Below are 14941 nucleotides of genomic sequence, written 5' to 3'. Positions count from 1 at the left end.
AATCCACACTGTCATCCCTTGAGTGTGCAAAGCACCAGGCTTGTGCCAGCTCCCACAGAGCACTGCCCCACACTGCTCCTGCTGCTTTCCCTCCCTGCTGAGCAGAGCAGGCTTGGGCTGAGCTCCCCCTCTGTAAGAGGGCAGCGGCACTCTGAATTCAGTCTTCAACGTAGTCCAACACAGGGAGCAAAGTCAAACCCATGAGCGGTTTCGCCATGGATACAAGCACACTGCATGTCTCCCTAACACAGCCCTGGGCACATAAGTGGTGTTATACAAACCGTGATGTTCTCAGCACAGTGTAAAGCAGTTGTACCTTGGAGGCACAGTTCTTACCTTCCTTCCTGTCCCACAGAGCAGCCATGGCTGGCACAGTCAGTCTGTCTGGATTTTTTAGGTGAGACACAGTGTGCGCTGCACTGAGCCCACCCTTTAATCCTGAGGTTCATCTGCCGGGGCCGAGCGAGCTCAGACAGTGGCAGTGAGGTCCTCAGGACGTAGGTTTGTTTAGTGACCTTCTCTGAGATGGATGGCTTACAGGGCTGACGAGCTCCATCTGCCCGGGAAGTCCCCTGACCGGGAATCGAACCTGGGCCGTGGTGGTGAGAGCGCCGCATCCTGACCACTAGACCACCAGGGGGGCCCCTGATATTAAATATTACTTTATGTTTAACAAGGGCAACAAGTCAAAACCATTTTAAAAACAAAGTAAGATTGGCAAAAGCCTATCAGTAGAGTGAACCAGAGATTAGGAAATCCCAGGTGAAATCCAAGCATTAATAAAAGTCATTGCTGACTAAGAGAAATTCTAAAGAAAGGAGGCTACAGACAAGAAATCTGTTTCCATAACACAGGATTTTTTGTATTTTTTCTGATCATCTGAACTTACTATTTGAAGAGGTTTCCTATTTTAACTCCTCATCATGTTGATAACATTAACTAACAAATATAAGGAGATCTTGTTTTCAAAGCCATACTCACTGGTTGATTCTAGGATATTTTATTTTATATTAGTAATGATTTTACAATAAACATTGGGACATTTATAGGAGAAACTAGCACAGCATTTGACAGGGCTTTGGGTCATTACTCTGCACCTGCAACAGTGCTCTGACAAAGGACAGGATACTGTGTGATGAAAATTAAAGCCTCAAAACACAGAACCCATATGTGTTACCACAGGAAAAAAATGGTAGCAAGCTGAGGGTGTTTTGAATGAGGTCATAATTTTTGTTTACTGTATCTGTTAAATTATTTAGGAAATGCCTACTTAGTTTATTTTTTAAAACAAAATATTCCATGCCTTGAATGTAATTTTTTTTCTTTGTGCAAAAGAACCTGTATTCAAAGCTAGAATTTAAGCACAGGCAATGTTAAATATGAGTGTGTGGATTTGGGGATTTTGTTTGCTTGAGTTTTTAAAAGAAAAACTTTCAATTTTTTTGAACAGGCAACTTTGTAGAAACCAGTAGTGACCAGGAGCAATAGTCTGAGCAGACAGCATTGCTTGTTTTTCAAAAGGACTTTTTCATAACCTGAATGTGGGTCTTATAACTACTTACCTCATAAAATCAGATCTGGTAGTCCTCAAGATTTCAGTTCTTTGTGACAGACAGCAGAGAGCATACAAAATCTACCTAACTGCATTTCTGCTATGTTTTTTTTGTAGGTAGCATTCCTGTTTGTGTATTAGACACAGGCATCAGTCCCAGAGACATACTGCTTTCCCTGCCTGCCCTTTGCCTCAACTCAGGTGAATATAGTTTTCCTCCTTCCTTGCATACATCACAGAAAGCCACCCAAATACTTCAAAGTAACACATATTCCTTGTTACCTCCAGTTAAAGATGGTAACATCAGGAAAAAACTTTTCCCCCAGAGGGTCGTTGGGCACTGACCAGGCTCCCCAGGGCAGTAGTCATGGCCCCAAGGCCACCAGAGCTCCAGGAGTGTTGGGACAACACTCTCAGGGACATGGTGGGATTGTTGGGGTGTCTGTGCAGGGCCTGGAGTTGGACTTGATGATCCTGATGGGTCCCTTCTAGCTCAGCATATTCTATAATTCCATGTTCTTCATGATCAGTGAGCTGACTGCTTCACCCCATAACCAACAATTAGAGCTGGTTATAACCCACCAACAGTTTACCTAGAATGAAATTAAGTTTTCATTAAACTGCAAGGTGAAGGCAACTAGCCAACTTCTGAGTGGTTCCTATTTTAACTGAGCAGATCTAATTTCAGATTTCTTCGAAGTTCAATCCTTCATGTCCTCTCCACAGGAGTAAACCCTCATCCCTCATAAGGCCACTGTTCTCCTTCATAGCTCCTGTGCTAAGTGACCCCTCTGTCCCCATTTCCTGCTGCTGACGTAGTGAGCAGAGTTTAAAACCGAACACTACTTGCTGGTTCCCTTTTAGGCACCACCATGACACACACAAATACACCCTGAGCCGGTTCTGAGACCTGATCCAGCTGAGACTGAGTATTACCAAAAGCTGTTTTAGCTGCAGCCACGCAGAGGAGCACCAGAGCCCCAGGAGCAGGCTGGGAGAGCAGGGCAGGACAACAACAGCCTGGATTTAGATCAGCTTAACTCATAACAGGATTAAATCCCAGCATCAAAAGACACAAACTGGTAGGATTTAAAAGAATATGACACTTACTGTGTGCAATTCTGAGAATGACTTTACCATGCCCCCTTTTTTTTCTGTGTGAAGGGGCCTCTCAGATCCCTGTCACTTCTTTATCAGGGCTTGGGAATTAGTGCCTTATAGAAAAGTGTGTCAGTGCCAATCGGGTAAATCAGTGAGCCCTGCCTAATTCTAGTGCAGGACACCATTCCTGCATCTTACTCTTCATGTGCAGTCATACCAAAGTCTGGGATTGTGGGCTAGAGCCTGACTCTTTCCTCTCCATCCTTTACTCAATATAGTGCCACCCTTTTATCTAATAAACTTGACTCTCCACATGCTCCAGCTCTGTCCAGATAACCTCACTGACAGACATGCTGAGGAAACATCTCCCCAGTTCCTATTTCTTTGATGTAGTACCTGGGTGACAGAAGATCCTCTGAGCTGTCTGGATCAATCAGGACAGAAATATCAAAAAACTCTAGAGAACTTTGTCCAAAGAAGTCAAGTGAAGAAATGTAGCTGTAATGTAAACACACCCACATGAGGGAGCAGCTGTGAGAGGCTGAGGATCACAGTTCGGAACTTTGTGCCCAAATATAAATTCAGTTCTGATCTGGATCTGGCCGGAGCACTTTAGCTGATACATCTGTGTTCAAGTAGTAAGTGTTAGAATATGTGGGATTCAACACAAGTTCACAAAATTTCAGCTCAGACTCAGATCTTGCTGAAACATCACTTACTGCGCATACTGAGAAACAAGAGCCACAGAGTATAGATGAAATGAGAATTAAGTGTGGGCAGCTACAACCAAAGAGCAGTGAAGTTCCAAACGCTGACCACAGTCATTCACGAGATAATACTCAAACCATGAAGCAATGTACACATGCAGTTACAAGCAGTTTTTCATTGAATAATTACTTCAGATTTTCATTAGATACTCTTCTTTCTCCTTTACATATATAAAACTTGGACAAATGACTGTAGAATAAAATGAGTTCTCTGTAAAAAGAGCACTTTTGAGGGCTGAATTTGCATTTACTTTTTCTGAGGTTGCCACTAAAACTTTTTTATCCTCCTAAACCTCGGCTTACCCAACTCTTCCGTGAACAGAGTTAATGGAAGGAACAGCAACACCCCTCCTCTGGTGATCTCTCCACACTGAAAATTCATGAGCAGGCCAGTTACACAGCATCCCTCTTCCCCTCACAGGTACACTCAGCCCTCTCATTTGTGAAGTTAATTTAGTGAGGTTAAATGACACAGTATATCTGACTACATTTTCTCAGCTCCAGCTGGAGCCCAGTTGGGGTTCCCAGGTAGGGAAAGGAATACTCTCCCTGCCTTGCTTTCATACCTGCTACAAAAAGGATTGCATTATCCTCCCCCCAGCCTCAATTACCAGGCTGTGGAAAGAACTCCAATTAAGCGGTTAGCCATAATGGCATGGCAGCCCTTCAGGAAACTGCCTATCTAAATAGAGATGTACGGAAGGCAGTTTTCTCTCTAATAGTGATGCATTTTCAATTTATGCAATACAAAGTGCATTGGTCTGCAGTGTCCCTGGCTACTGATGATTAATAGCCCATACACTGCAAGGGGCTACAAAGAAAAGTGCCAAGGGAAGCAGATGCAGTGGGTTTTATATTATCATGACTGCAACAAACTCATTCAGTGGTGTCAGCTCTGACTGCAGGATTCTGATTATGAAATATGATGCGTGTTGAATTTAATGGCTTTCTCTGCCCTTCTGGTGAGTTCACTGCTTTCCAATGTCATTTTGTGTTCTCATCTGAGTGGTAATAAAAGGAATATCATTGACTGTGCTAGCTCTGTAACCACTGTGTGTTTTACAATAAATTGTGTTTCAGGACCTTTCTACCCAGGAGAGTGTGCAGGGCCAGAAAGTAATATTCCCCAGTTCTCCAATATGAAGGCTTTCTGTGAGAGAAAGGAAATTATGCAGGACTGCCCTTCTCTTGAGGCATTCCTTATGTGAGCAGGACATCTCTTTTTCAAGTGGTTATATAGTAAAAAGATCTGTTTGGACTGCAAATAATAATAAAAAAATCCAAATAAGCAGCTAGTGCTACAGAGCAGAAATTATGATACCTTGATGACCAGAGGATAAAAGTTGTTTAAAATAAAATGTAAATAAGGAACCTGGACATACATAGTGTCACCCATGTAGGAACATAAAGTCAGGGGAGACATCTAAAGGGGGATTTCTTCATCCAGCAAATCATTATTCTGTCCAACCTGTCAGTGAGCTGTGGCCTACACCATTAAGTCAAGATCTTACTTGCTGGAGAAATACAGGTGTAGCTGCAAAATCCTCTAATACCTGCAAAGTCATTATATTGGTTTCTCAAACAAAATAAGCTTTGCAAAAATGCATTATGTCAGTGTCAGTGTTGAAGGGTGCACACCAGATTCTTCATGCTGCCAACCAACACTGACCAAGCTGGGATGGCTCTATCCCAGCAGGAACAATACAGATCTGTGCAGAGAGAAGAGACAGAGTCTCAAAGCTGAGATATTTTGCCTTAACTGAAGGAATTCCAGCGGTTCCATCCTCTTTGCCCATATCCGTCTCCTGCCTGTGTGAGCAACACTGGGGGCTCTGTCGCTCCCACAGCTGCATCAGTCAGGGAAAAGTAACATAATAGATAAATAGAAAGAAACAGTCTGTGAGATTCTCAGATAAATCCACCTGTCTGATCTTTCACCTTGGAATCTACTGGAGCCAGCATGAAACGCTGCAGCAACAGCTGGATCAGTGGTTGCGTGAGCTGGAAGGCAAGTCCTGTCATGTAGACAGGGTGAGACACAACCACATTACTCCTCTTTCAACCATGAAGAGGCACATATCAAAGCTTACTCACTTTTGCACTTCACAGTTTCATGACTGGCCAAATCTAGAGAGCAGCAGTGAAACGGCAAGAGGTGCTTCTCATGAGGAGCAAAACCATCTCCACTGAGGTAGGAAGCACCTGACACACAAAGAGTATTTTTGCCTTTGTAAATGCACGTTCCAAAGTTCACCTGTGCTGTTTTCTTATCTACAGCCCCCTCTGATGGAGTACTGCTCTTTCTAAAAACATAAGAAATGTTTTTCCAAGCAGGAGGACAGAAAGTTATGCACGTACATTTCAGTTCACTACAGTCTGAATCCAGGGCTGGGGCTGTATCTTTAAAGTGATGAAACCAAACTGCAGAGGCCGTTCCTAAGAACTTACAGTTAGGTGGAAACTCACCTTTACAGAAGTAAAGAAGTGTGTTTTTCTGGTTTTTGGAAAAAAAAGATCACCACCAAACCAGGACACAGTCCCGTTAACACCACAGAGAGGTGCACACGGCCACACACAGCCAGCGCTGCCCCAGCTGAACTCTGCCTTTAATGTAGTGAGTTTGCATTCAGCAGTTCAATTGTATCCCACACCACTTCATTTATTAGGTTTTCATGAAGAACCTAGGAATGAAACTTTCACCTTTAGGATAAACCAGAACGTTTTTAACCTTGTTTTTGTGTCTGGTTGAAATGTCACTGGTATTCTCAATCATATTTTATACATGAACACTTAAAAAGTTTTGCCTAGAGGATAAATGAGAGAATTGTCTTTTGTCCTTTCAAACTATACTTCATATATTTTCACATAAAAATGTACTGAAACAAGATTTAAAACTGTTATACATTTCATTGAGATCTACCTCCAGAGGGAGAAAAAAAAGAATATTAACATTTAACATGGTGGTTTTGTCTTTCTCCCTGTTTGCTGAAAAACTTGCAACAGTTGAAGGGTAGAAATGTCAGGCAGAAATTGTGATCTGCCTCAAAATTAAATTATATATTGCCATAACACAACAGAGCCTTTGTCCTTTCTGGAATTCTCAGTTCCAGTAGAGAATGATCAAAGGGGGTAAAAATGAAAGAAAATAGAGAACAAAGGCCCCAGGAACATTATAATCAGCTTGACAAGCCAGTGGCGGTGTTGCCTGCTACAATCATCTTTTGATTTCCTCTGGAATGCAGGTACAAGCAGGTGCCTGTCTCGGGGCACAGCACAGTGCAGGGACACAGGAACAGGCCACTGGTTCTTGGGCTGGAAACACAGAGAGGCCTCAGCTGCTGTCAGTGACTGGGGAACAAAGGAAATCTCCTGCAAAATGCAGACTATCCTCCCTCCTGCTGTGCTCGGTGCTGGTGTCTGCTGTTTACAAGCAGAGACATTGCAGCCGTCTTGGACCTGGCAGAGACAGCTGGCACTGAAACAGCAGCCCTGTCAGAAATTGCATCCTTGAGTCTCCTCTGCCCAACAGCCCATGAAGTGCTGTGCTCAAATTTAGATGTCTACATGAACAGTGAGACCGATCCAGCACTGAGAGGGCCAGAGCAGGCCAAATGCATCCAAGATGTTCTTCCTGGGCCAGCAGCAGCTCTGCACAGTGAAAATTACCTCAGCAGGTCAAGGCAGGAGAGTTTCAAGCAGGTAAAGAAAGGTTTACTATGACTAAGATAAAAGTCAGCTGAGTTACGCTGTACAGATGGGGAAAGGGAAGGAAGATGATCTACTCCCTATAGTGCCCAGTATCAGGTATATTTCTTATTCTGAATGTATTTCTTATGCTTGAAGTTGCAAATTTTGTCCTCAAGTTCAAAAAAGCCTTTAAGCACCTGCCTTTTTGTGTTGACTTCAGTAGGGCCTCAGAGCAGCATGTGTGCTTGAAACAGAGCAAGCCAACATGTTTACATCCATCTTTCTGACCACTCACCACAACATCACCACAGGGCACACGCCACGTTCACACCAATCCCTAAAATCCTGTCTGCAGCAGCTCTGGTGTCCCTGCACAGTGCATCCCTCGGTCTGGAAGCCTTTTGCTTCAGATGACTACAATTAGCCGGGTTTGTGACCAAGCTCGGCGTTTCGGGAGCTCCTGTGCTTTCCCACCAGAAGCACGAGGCAAGGCTGGATTTCACCTGGAGTACCTGATTGCCAACAAGTGCTCCTTAGTAACACCCAAAGCCTCCACAGCCTTGCTGTATGATTTATGAGAGATTGTGATGGTGATACACATGAAATACCACATCACCAAGGGTGGTTTGCCAGTTTGGGCTGGACAGAATTTTGCACCAGTTGTGCCTGTACAAGGGCACATGCCAAGAATTGTTATTTTGTTATTTTTCCTCAAAGGTCATAACTGAAATGCCCTGGTGGGAAACATGGAAATCCATCGACTGTCCTGCAATCCTTTAAAGCAAATGAATAACAAAACCAACAAAATGTCTTCCTTTTTTCTTTGTTAACAGTAGATTTTTCTCCTAAAATGTTGTTGTAATTCTGTTTAGGAAGACACAGTTACAAAACCTGAAGGGCTTGAAGAGCAGTTCTAGAATTTGCTCCTTACTAACAGCATTCTGACATATTCAGATCTATCATTAGACTCTATAAAGCTACCTGTAGTCGGTGTCAGTTTAATAATGGGAGAAAGGAGCCCTATATTCAAGGAAGCCCCAAGATCTTTCCCAGTGCCCCTGGAGGAGCGGGGAACAGAGCAGGGGTTTTCTTCTCATTCCATCCCTCCCAACCATGGCTGTTTTAAACCGAGTGGGCACCTCCATGCTCTTAAACTGAGATAGCAGGGCAGCTTCTCAGCTGTACAGGGCAGGGAGGATTAATATTCTTGGAGGTTTTCCTTAGTCTACAGGAAGCCAGCACAAAGGCACCAATAACCTCTTCAAGTAGAGAACATTTTCTCATGGGGATAGTAGCTCAAGGATAGAGGTTTTATTCTATAAAGTAGCATTATCTTGTATGAAAAGTAACTGGTTTTGGCTCTTTAGTGCAGAACTAAGCTACCTTAGTTTTACCTGTGCATTTGCACCTGTGTAAGGAAAATTTTGAAATGTCAACAAAATGTGTTTTAAGGAGTCTATCTTATGCCTCCTCTTTTGCATTTGTTTCATAACACAGAAATAGAAATTAAAGGCCTTCACTACAGTTCAGGCAGCTTGCCAGTACCTATTTTATAGCAATAAAATATGTACAAATTAAGGAATCTCATGTGGAAAATTCATTCAACAGCCTCAAAAGCCAAGTGAATGGTAATTACTTCAAACACAATGTGGTGGCAATCAGGCAAGATTGGATCATACTATTAAATGTATGTCTAAATTTTTAAGAACCAAGATAATTATGAATTATGAAAATAACTCAGATAATGCAATACCAAATACAGTGTTTGTGGAATAAGAGAGATCTTTAAGGAAGAGAGAAGACTTCATTCCAACACCTGCATAGAAATAACTAAAGGGCAAATATGGGGCTGATATTTTATTTCCTTACTTCTAGCCATCATTTTATACTTTAGGGTGGCTCATGGATGCCTTGAGGTATGGAGCAAGTGAAAGCATATAAAATAAAATTCAAGTAAAAGGATTTATCCTGCTTACTAAAAGCAATGACAGCTCCTTCTAGTCACATTCATATATATTGCAGTATAAAACAAATTAGCCTTCTTAGTTCCTGTGCAAGTTTTCTTCAATCTGGAAAACAATTTCCGTGCTCATCCACTTATGCAATGCCAGCTGAATAAACCCAGTTCATTCCCCACAGGTAAAGCTGAACAGAACTTCTGAAATAATTAACCAGCAGAACAGCATACCTAATGGTATGGTTGAAATTCCATCTATGAAATCTTTAGGACTACACATTTTGCTACAAACATGCCAAACCACAACCAGCTGTAAGAGGCTAGAAAACCTCTTGGATAATGCTGAATGTCACACTGGTTGACAACAATAATTTTGTAGGTGAGCATGAAATCAAACATAGTAATTAGTAGGGGAGAAGGAGTTGAAGAGGGAAGTTCTCAAAGGCAGATCATCATCTGCCTCTCTTGGAAGAAAAATTAAGCCCCAGACTTTGCAAAATCTCTCCACAAGCATCCAGCACACTGGAGCCAACTGCATATTCATCACATGCCCAAGGATTCGAGCTCTGTTTTGCTGTGGATTATGTTGGAACATTTACAGGTTTCCCTTGCTCAGATTCGCTTTGCCCAAAGACATGCTCAAGGACTGAAGAGAGAATCTGCCACAGTAGAAGCCCATGACATTACGAATGGCACAAAGAAGTGAGTAAAGGAAGAAAAATGTTTACTTCATTCAAGAAGAGCTCTGGGACACCAGTGACATTTTCAGCAGAAGAAATCAGATTTTGGAAGTCATTGCCACAAGATGCTGAGGGTGTGAAATAAAAACTTAAAGAGGGATTGGACACACATCACAGAGAATAAATTACTGTAAAACCTAACAGTGCTCATATAACTTCTGGCACAGGAGAGCTGTGCTCCTCTCCTATCTGGGAGCTGTGGGGGCCTTTCTGGGAAGAGCTCCCTGAGTTCCAGCCCTCAGTCAGTGAGTGCACTGCATTTTCTGCAGTGTCAGCCCTGCAGGTCATGGCATTGCTAAGGTAACTCCACTCAAGTCAGGGCACTCCAGGGAGGGATTCGTCCAATGTAATCATTTTTGTCTGCAAGAAATCTAGGCCAGTTGAATAATTTATCCAACTGTTGTGCACTGTAACTCTATTCTAGTAGATGCAACCTATAGTGCAGAGGGTGCATCAATATAGCTCAGCCAGGAGAGCAGAAGATTCTCTAGAAACCACCTGTTAAGGAAAAAAAAAGAAAACCTTCTTAAATATTTTTTTTTTAAAAAAGGAGAATATCAAGAGAGACTATCCTCCCTCTCCAATTTAAATGAAGTAGGAAAAGGTCTTAAACCATAACCACCATAGTGGGAATTCCATACATTCTCTTAGTTCCTATTTTTATTAGAAATTGAACAGGACTCCATAAAAAGGTCAAATAAAGCATGTGCCTTCATTTCTTCATTTTCCTGAGATGATTTGGTTTCACCGAAGATCAGCAAGATAGAAAAAACAACTTTGAATTGCTCAAAGCTATTTAGAAGACGCTTTCTTAAAAATTTACAAAATAAAAACAACATTCAGCATTACAGGTCCCGAATGCATTTCCCATGTGCCCAGCAAAGGCTGGGCAGTTACAGTGCACAAACACAGCCACAGTCCAGTGGCTCAAGAGAGGAAAATTGCCACTATCACCCTCAGGATATCTTTTTAAAATCACAATTCTTAAGACATAGTTAAACCATGCTGATGGCTTAATTCTAACTCTTCACGGATTTCTGAACCGATACTGCCATTTGCTCCATACACGGCCCTCCCCTCGCACTGCTGCACCCAGGAGCTGGCTCCTGAGCATGGTGGCAGAGGTACAGGGTGTGCCTGTGGCTGACCCGTGAGTGAGGACCCAGCCCAGGTGACATTAAGCTCAGTCCAGCACAGCAGCAGCTCAGTGGCACTGCTACCTCTTCATGATCAGCTTTGGCACCTCCGACACTGTGCATTTACTTGCAATGTCACATCCACTGTGGGATTGGCACTGGGGGTGCACTCACCCACACTGGGAGAGCACCACTTCCTAATACCTCTATTTCTGGTACCTAGTACAGCACTCCAACATCCAGAAGTGCTGTTTACCTGTTAAGGGTAGAACTGCCCGACCAGACCAAGAGTATTTTGGCTGTACCAATACCCACCCAATTCCTTCATAGCAGCACAGCTGGTTATTCTGTCTTGCTACAAGTCCGACAGGAAAACCCAGTTTCTCAATGTAATTTGAGAATGAATCATTGTTTTCTGGGGAGTTATTATAATTATCTCCCTTTGTTAACACCAGCAACAAGCAAGGCCTGGCATCAATTAGAAAAGGACAACACTTCATTGATCCCCAAACATCCCAATCTTTTGTTGCTGTAAACCAGCTGACAGTGCCTTGGCTGTGTCACCAAACACAGCTCTAACATGCCCAGGGTTGGGCACAGCCTGGAGCTATCTGGGGTGACTGAAGGGATGAGCCACATCACCCAGCTCCTGAGGGACAGGGAAGGTAAAGCTCCCAGCCCCTTCCTGCCCCCTGCCCAGCTCCTGAGGAAACTGTCCACCAACTCCTGCTTCATATGCATGTGCTGGTCTGTAACTGAAGCTCCCTGAATGAGCCCTGTCTGAGCAGCCTCTCTCCAGTGCTACTGTCAGACCCAGAGATCTTTGTGCCCGAGCAAAGCCCGAGTGCCTGTGAGCACTCCTTGGGCTGGCAATGACTGACAGCAGAATAATCTCCTAGTGAAAACCCTGGCCTACTTACTGCACCTTGCTCTGATGAAGGAATTTAATCTTGCAGGCAGTTCAGCAGATGCACTACTGAGATGCCCACCTTGTGGAATTTGTATTTTTTTTAAGCTCATTTAAGTTTTCAATCCAGAATCTTATTCTTTCAAGTGCTCTTTCTCCTCTCAAGGCTATCTCAAGCACTGGACATATCTTTTCTCTTTTTTTCTGGAAGTTATAAATGAAAACCAAGCATTTTAAAATTATTTGAATACTTGGAGAAGGAATTACTTGTCGATATTATTAAGCTATATTTCTCTCCCTTTAAACCTACTAGTAAAATATCAGTTAAGATCAGGCGTGGGAACTATGACCTCCCTCCATTCATTCCTGCCTTTATTCTTTACTGACTTTTTAGCCTCTAGCAAAGACACCTACTGAGAAACAAGAAAGAAATTACAGCTCTGGCAGTTCACAAATTTCAAAACAAAAAAAAATATTAGAAAGCATAGTAGTGAAAGAAGAAATTTGACAACAGGCAAGCAGTGAGGAAAAAGTGGATAAACTGACAGTATTCCTTTTTCATGTTCAGCTAAAGTAAAAAAGATCTTAGAATATTTCACAGATTATTTTAAAAGAGCAGAAGATTGTGGTGTCTCAAAAGAGAAAATGGGAGAATATGGTTTCATGATGTTTTGCTGCTTCAAACTTGCCATATACACTTCCTGTTTCTCACCTACCACATTTTTTCTCTACCTTCATACTTGGGCTATATACATGTTCTATCAACATCCTGTACCTCCTCCTATGGAAGAAGAATCCTATTGAAAAGGATTCATCCTTAAAATCCTAATATTTTGTAACAAGAAATTTAAACCAACGTTGTTTTGGAAAAAGTCCCGTGTCCATTTTATCCCTCCAGTGTTCAATCACACCATGAATTCTTTTGCAGAACTGGCAACAGCAAATTGTCTCAGGACTTTCATTCCGTGCACAGTCACTGCTGAACCTTAGTTTCTGACGCTGCCATGTAAGTGCTCTGTACTTACTGTGCAATAACAAAAAACCAAATATAACATTCAAGACGTGATCAGAAAATGACCACTGATACATATTCCAACATATTGGAAGTGGCAGATGATGCCTTGATTATGGAGCAAATATCCCAAGGAGTTCACAAGGGTAATTCCTGTTTCCCTGCTAAAAGACAAAGGTCCAATACAGGTCCTGATTTTCTAGGGGGCTGTGTATATATGTGTGGTTTAATTTAAATAGCTTGGCATTTCACAAAATAGATACCAAAATTGATTCTGCCTCCTTCAGGCTAAACATGGGGAAATGCTGACTGACAGAATCACCTGAGGGTAATAAATCTGCCAAGTGTTTTGTTAAACAGCAATTCAGTCTGAAATGCACCTTGGCATTCTGGAATAACAATGGGCTACTGTAATATGTGATGCATTAATTAGAGAGTTGACAAGAAAATTACCCTTCAAGCCAAGATTACTAAAAACTTTACTAGGCATTTTTTCCCCTCTGGTGTTAAATACAGTATTCAGTGTAGCCCTCCCAGAGGTTTTGCTCACTTCCCCCTGCAGAGTTAACCAGCATGGCAATAAAGGTCCAGGGAGAGCTGCACTAATATTTCACTGAGAACATTGGCTGCTTCCCCAAATTTTATTATAGCTGCTAAATGCTAAATGATGAATATCAACATCAAAAATGGTTTTGGCTTTTCTCAGTGTTTTTCTGATAAAAAAAAATAAAATACTGCTTTAATGTGTGACTCCATTTACATCCTACAATAGGTATGCTTGTGGAGCCCTGACAAAAAACCCACCTCAGCTTTCAAACACTCATCTGCTGGTGAGACAGAAGGAACTCTCAGCCCTGAAGGAAGTGCAAAGATGTACATCAGTATAAAGACCCAACAGAAATGAAAATGCTCTGTTATGAATAGAACAGAATTTGCTTGTTCTCCAGGCAAACTCCTCTCTGATCCCTCTGACAGCTCCTGCAACTGCTACAGCTCAGGACTAAATCTGGACACCCTCAGCGAAGCGGTGCAGTGGTGCTTCAGCACATGCCACCCCCCGAGCTGTGAGCTGTCTTCAAAACTACAGCGTACAACAGGCAAATTCTCACCCAGCAGCATCCTGACTGCAGGATGTAGAAACACAAACAGATTTCAAGGTCCTGAGGGTGCTGTAAGTACAATGGACTTTCCTCCATTATAATTCCTTCTAGGATGAACTTTTATTCAGAAATTTTGGGAAGTGAAAAATTCCATGTATGAAACAAAAATCTGCATCAAAGATGATTAATTCTTAAATAAATTACATTAACTTTCTAAATGCAATTATCAGTCATGCATTTGCTTTTTTGAGTTAGAATCTCTCTCAACTTCCAGCCCAATTCTCTGGTGAGCGTTCAGCATTCATGCACTGCTGCTGATACGGAAAAGCACTTCTAGTATTGCCAAGACAGAAGTGCTTACTACCAAAGAAATGTTTCAAAACTGTACTGAAATATACTCTGTGGAGTTGAAAACGATGTGTTAGAACTAAAGAAAATATCACACCTGTTGTAAATTGAATTAAAATTCAAAGACGTCTTATAAGTATAAAACTGAACATTCAATTTCTTACAATTTGAGGTAAGAGAATGATTTATAATCAAACATATCTGGAAAATGACACCACTGAGATTTGTCACCCTGAGGAATAGCCTGTAAGGATACATGTTTTTAGCATAATGCCACACTTCTTTTTAACTGAGTACAGAGAAATTCTTAGGTTTTGCAGTTGAATTTTAAAAAGTTACATCTTTCATAGACTGCTTTACTGTAGGTTCTGTAAACTCACTATTACAATAAATGAGCAGGAATCATACATTAAAAACCACTCCAGTTTCAACTGTTATAAACCCCACTTTAGTAAATCACATTACCTTGTAATTTATTCTTATGTAGCATGCATTTCCCTTTAAAATCACTTTCTTTTCCTTGGGTATCTGTCTCAATGATTTTCTGACTCACCTCTTGGTTCGAAAGCCTACATAGCTCAAGCAAAATCTTTCCATTTATCTCAACAAGCTGTATATTACTCTCCTTTTCAGA

General features: G+C 41.9%; 1 long non-coding RNA gene across 1 annotated transcript in view; it reads right to left on the bottom strand.

Annotated features, from left to right (window-relative positions):
• Positions 1 to 5179: 5179 nt before the first annotated feature.
• The window catches only part of LOC127480935 (uncharacterized), a 119027-nt gene continuing 109265 nt past the window's right edge, over positions 5180 to 14941 (bottom strand). The window contains exon 3 of the long non-coding RNA XR_007908057.1: positions 5180 to 5267. This is a non-coding gene — a long non-coding RNA (uncharacterized LOC127480935). The remainder of the gene's footprint in view (positions 5268 to 14941) is intronic.

The sequence above is a fragment of the Manacus candei genome, unplaced genomic scaffold (genome assembly GCF_025592945.1).
Source record: "Manacus candei isolate 608988 ecotype Guabito, Panama unplaced genomic scaffold, ASM2559294v1 h1tg000076l, whole genome shotgun sequence".
NCBI classification, from domain to species: Eukaryota; Metazoa; Chordata; class Aves; order Passeriformes; family Pipridae; genus Manacus; species Manacus candei.
Note: the sequence above shows the minus strand (reverse complement) of the source record. Positions and strands in the feature narration are given on the sequence as shown.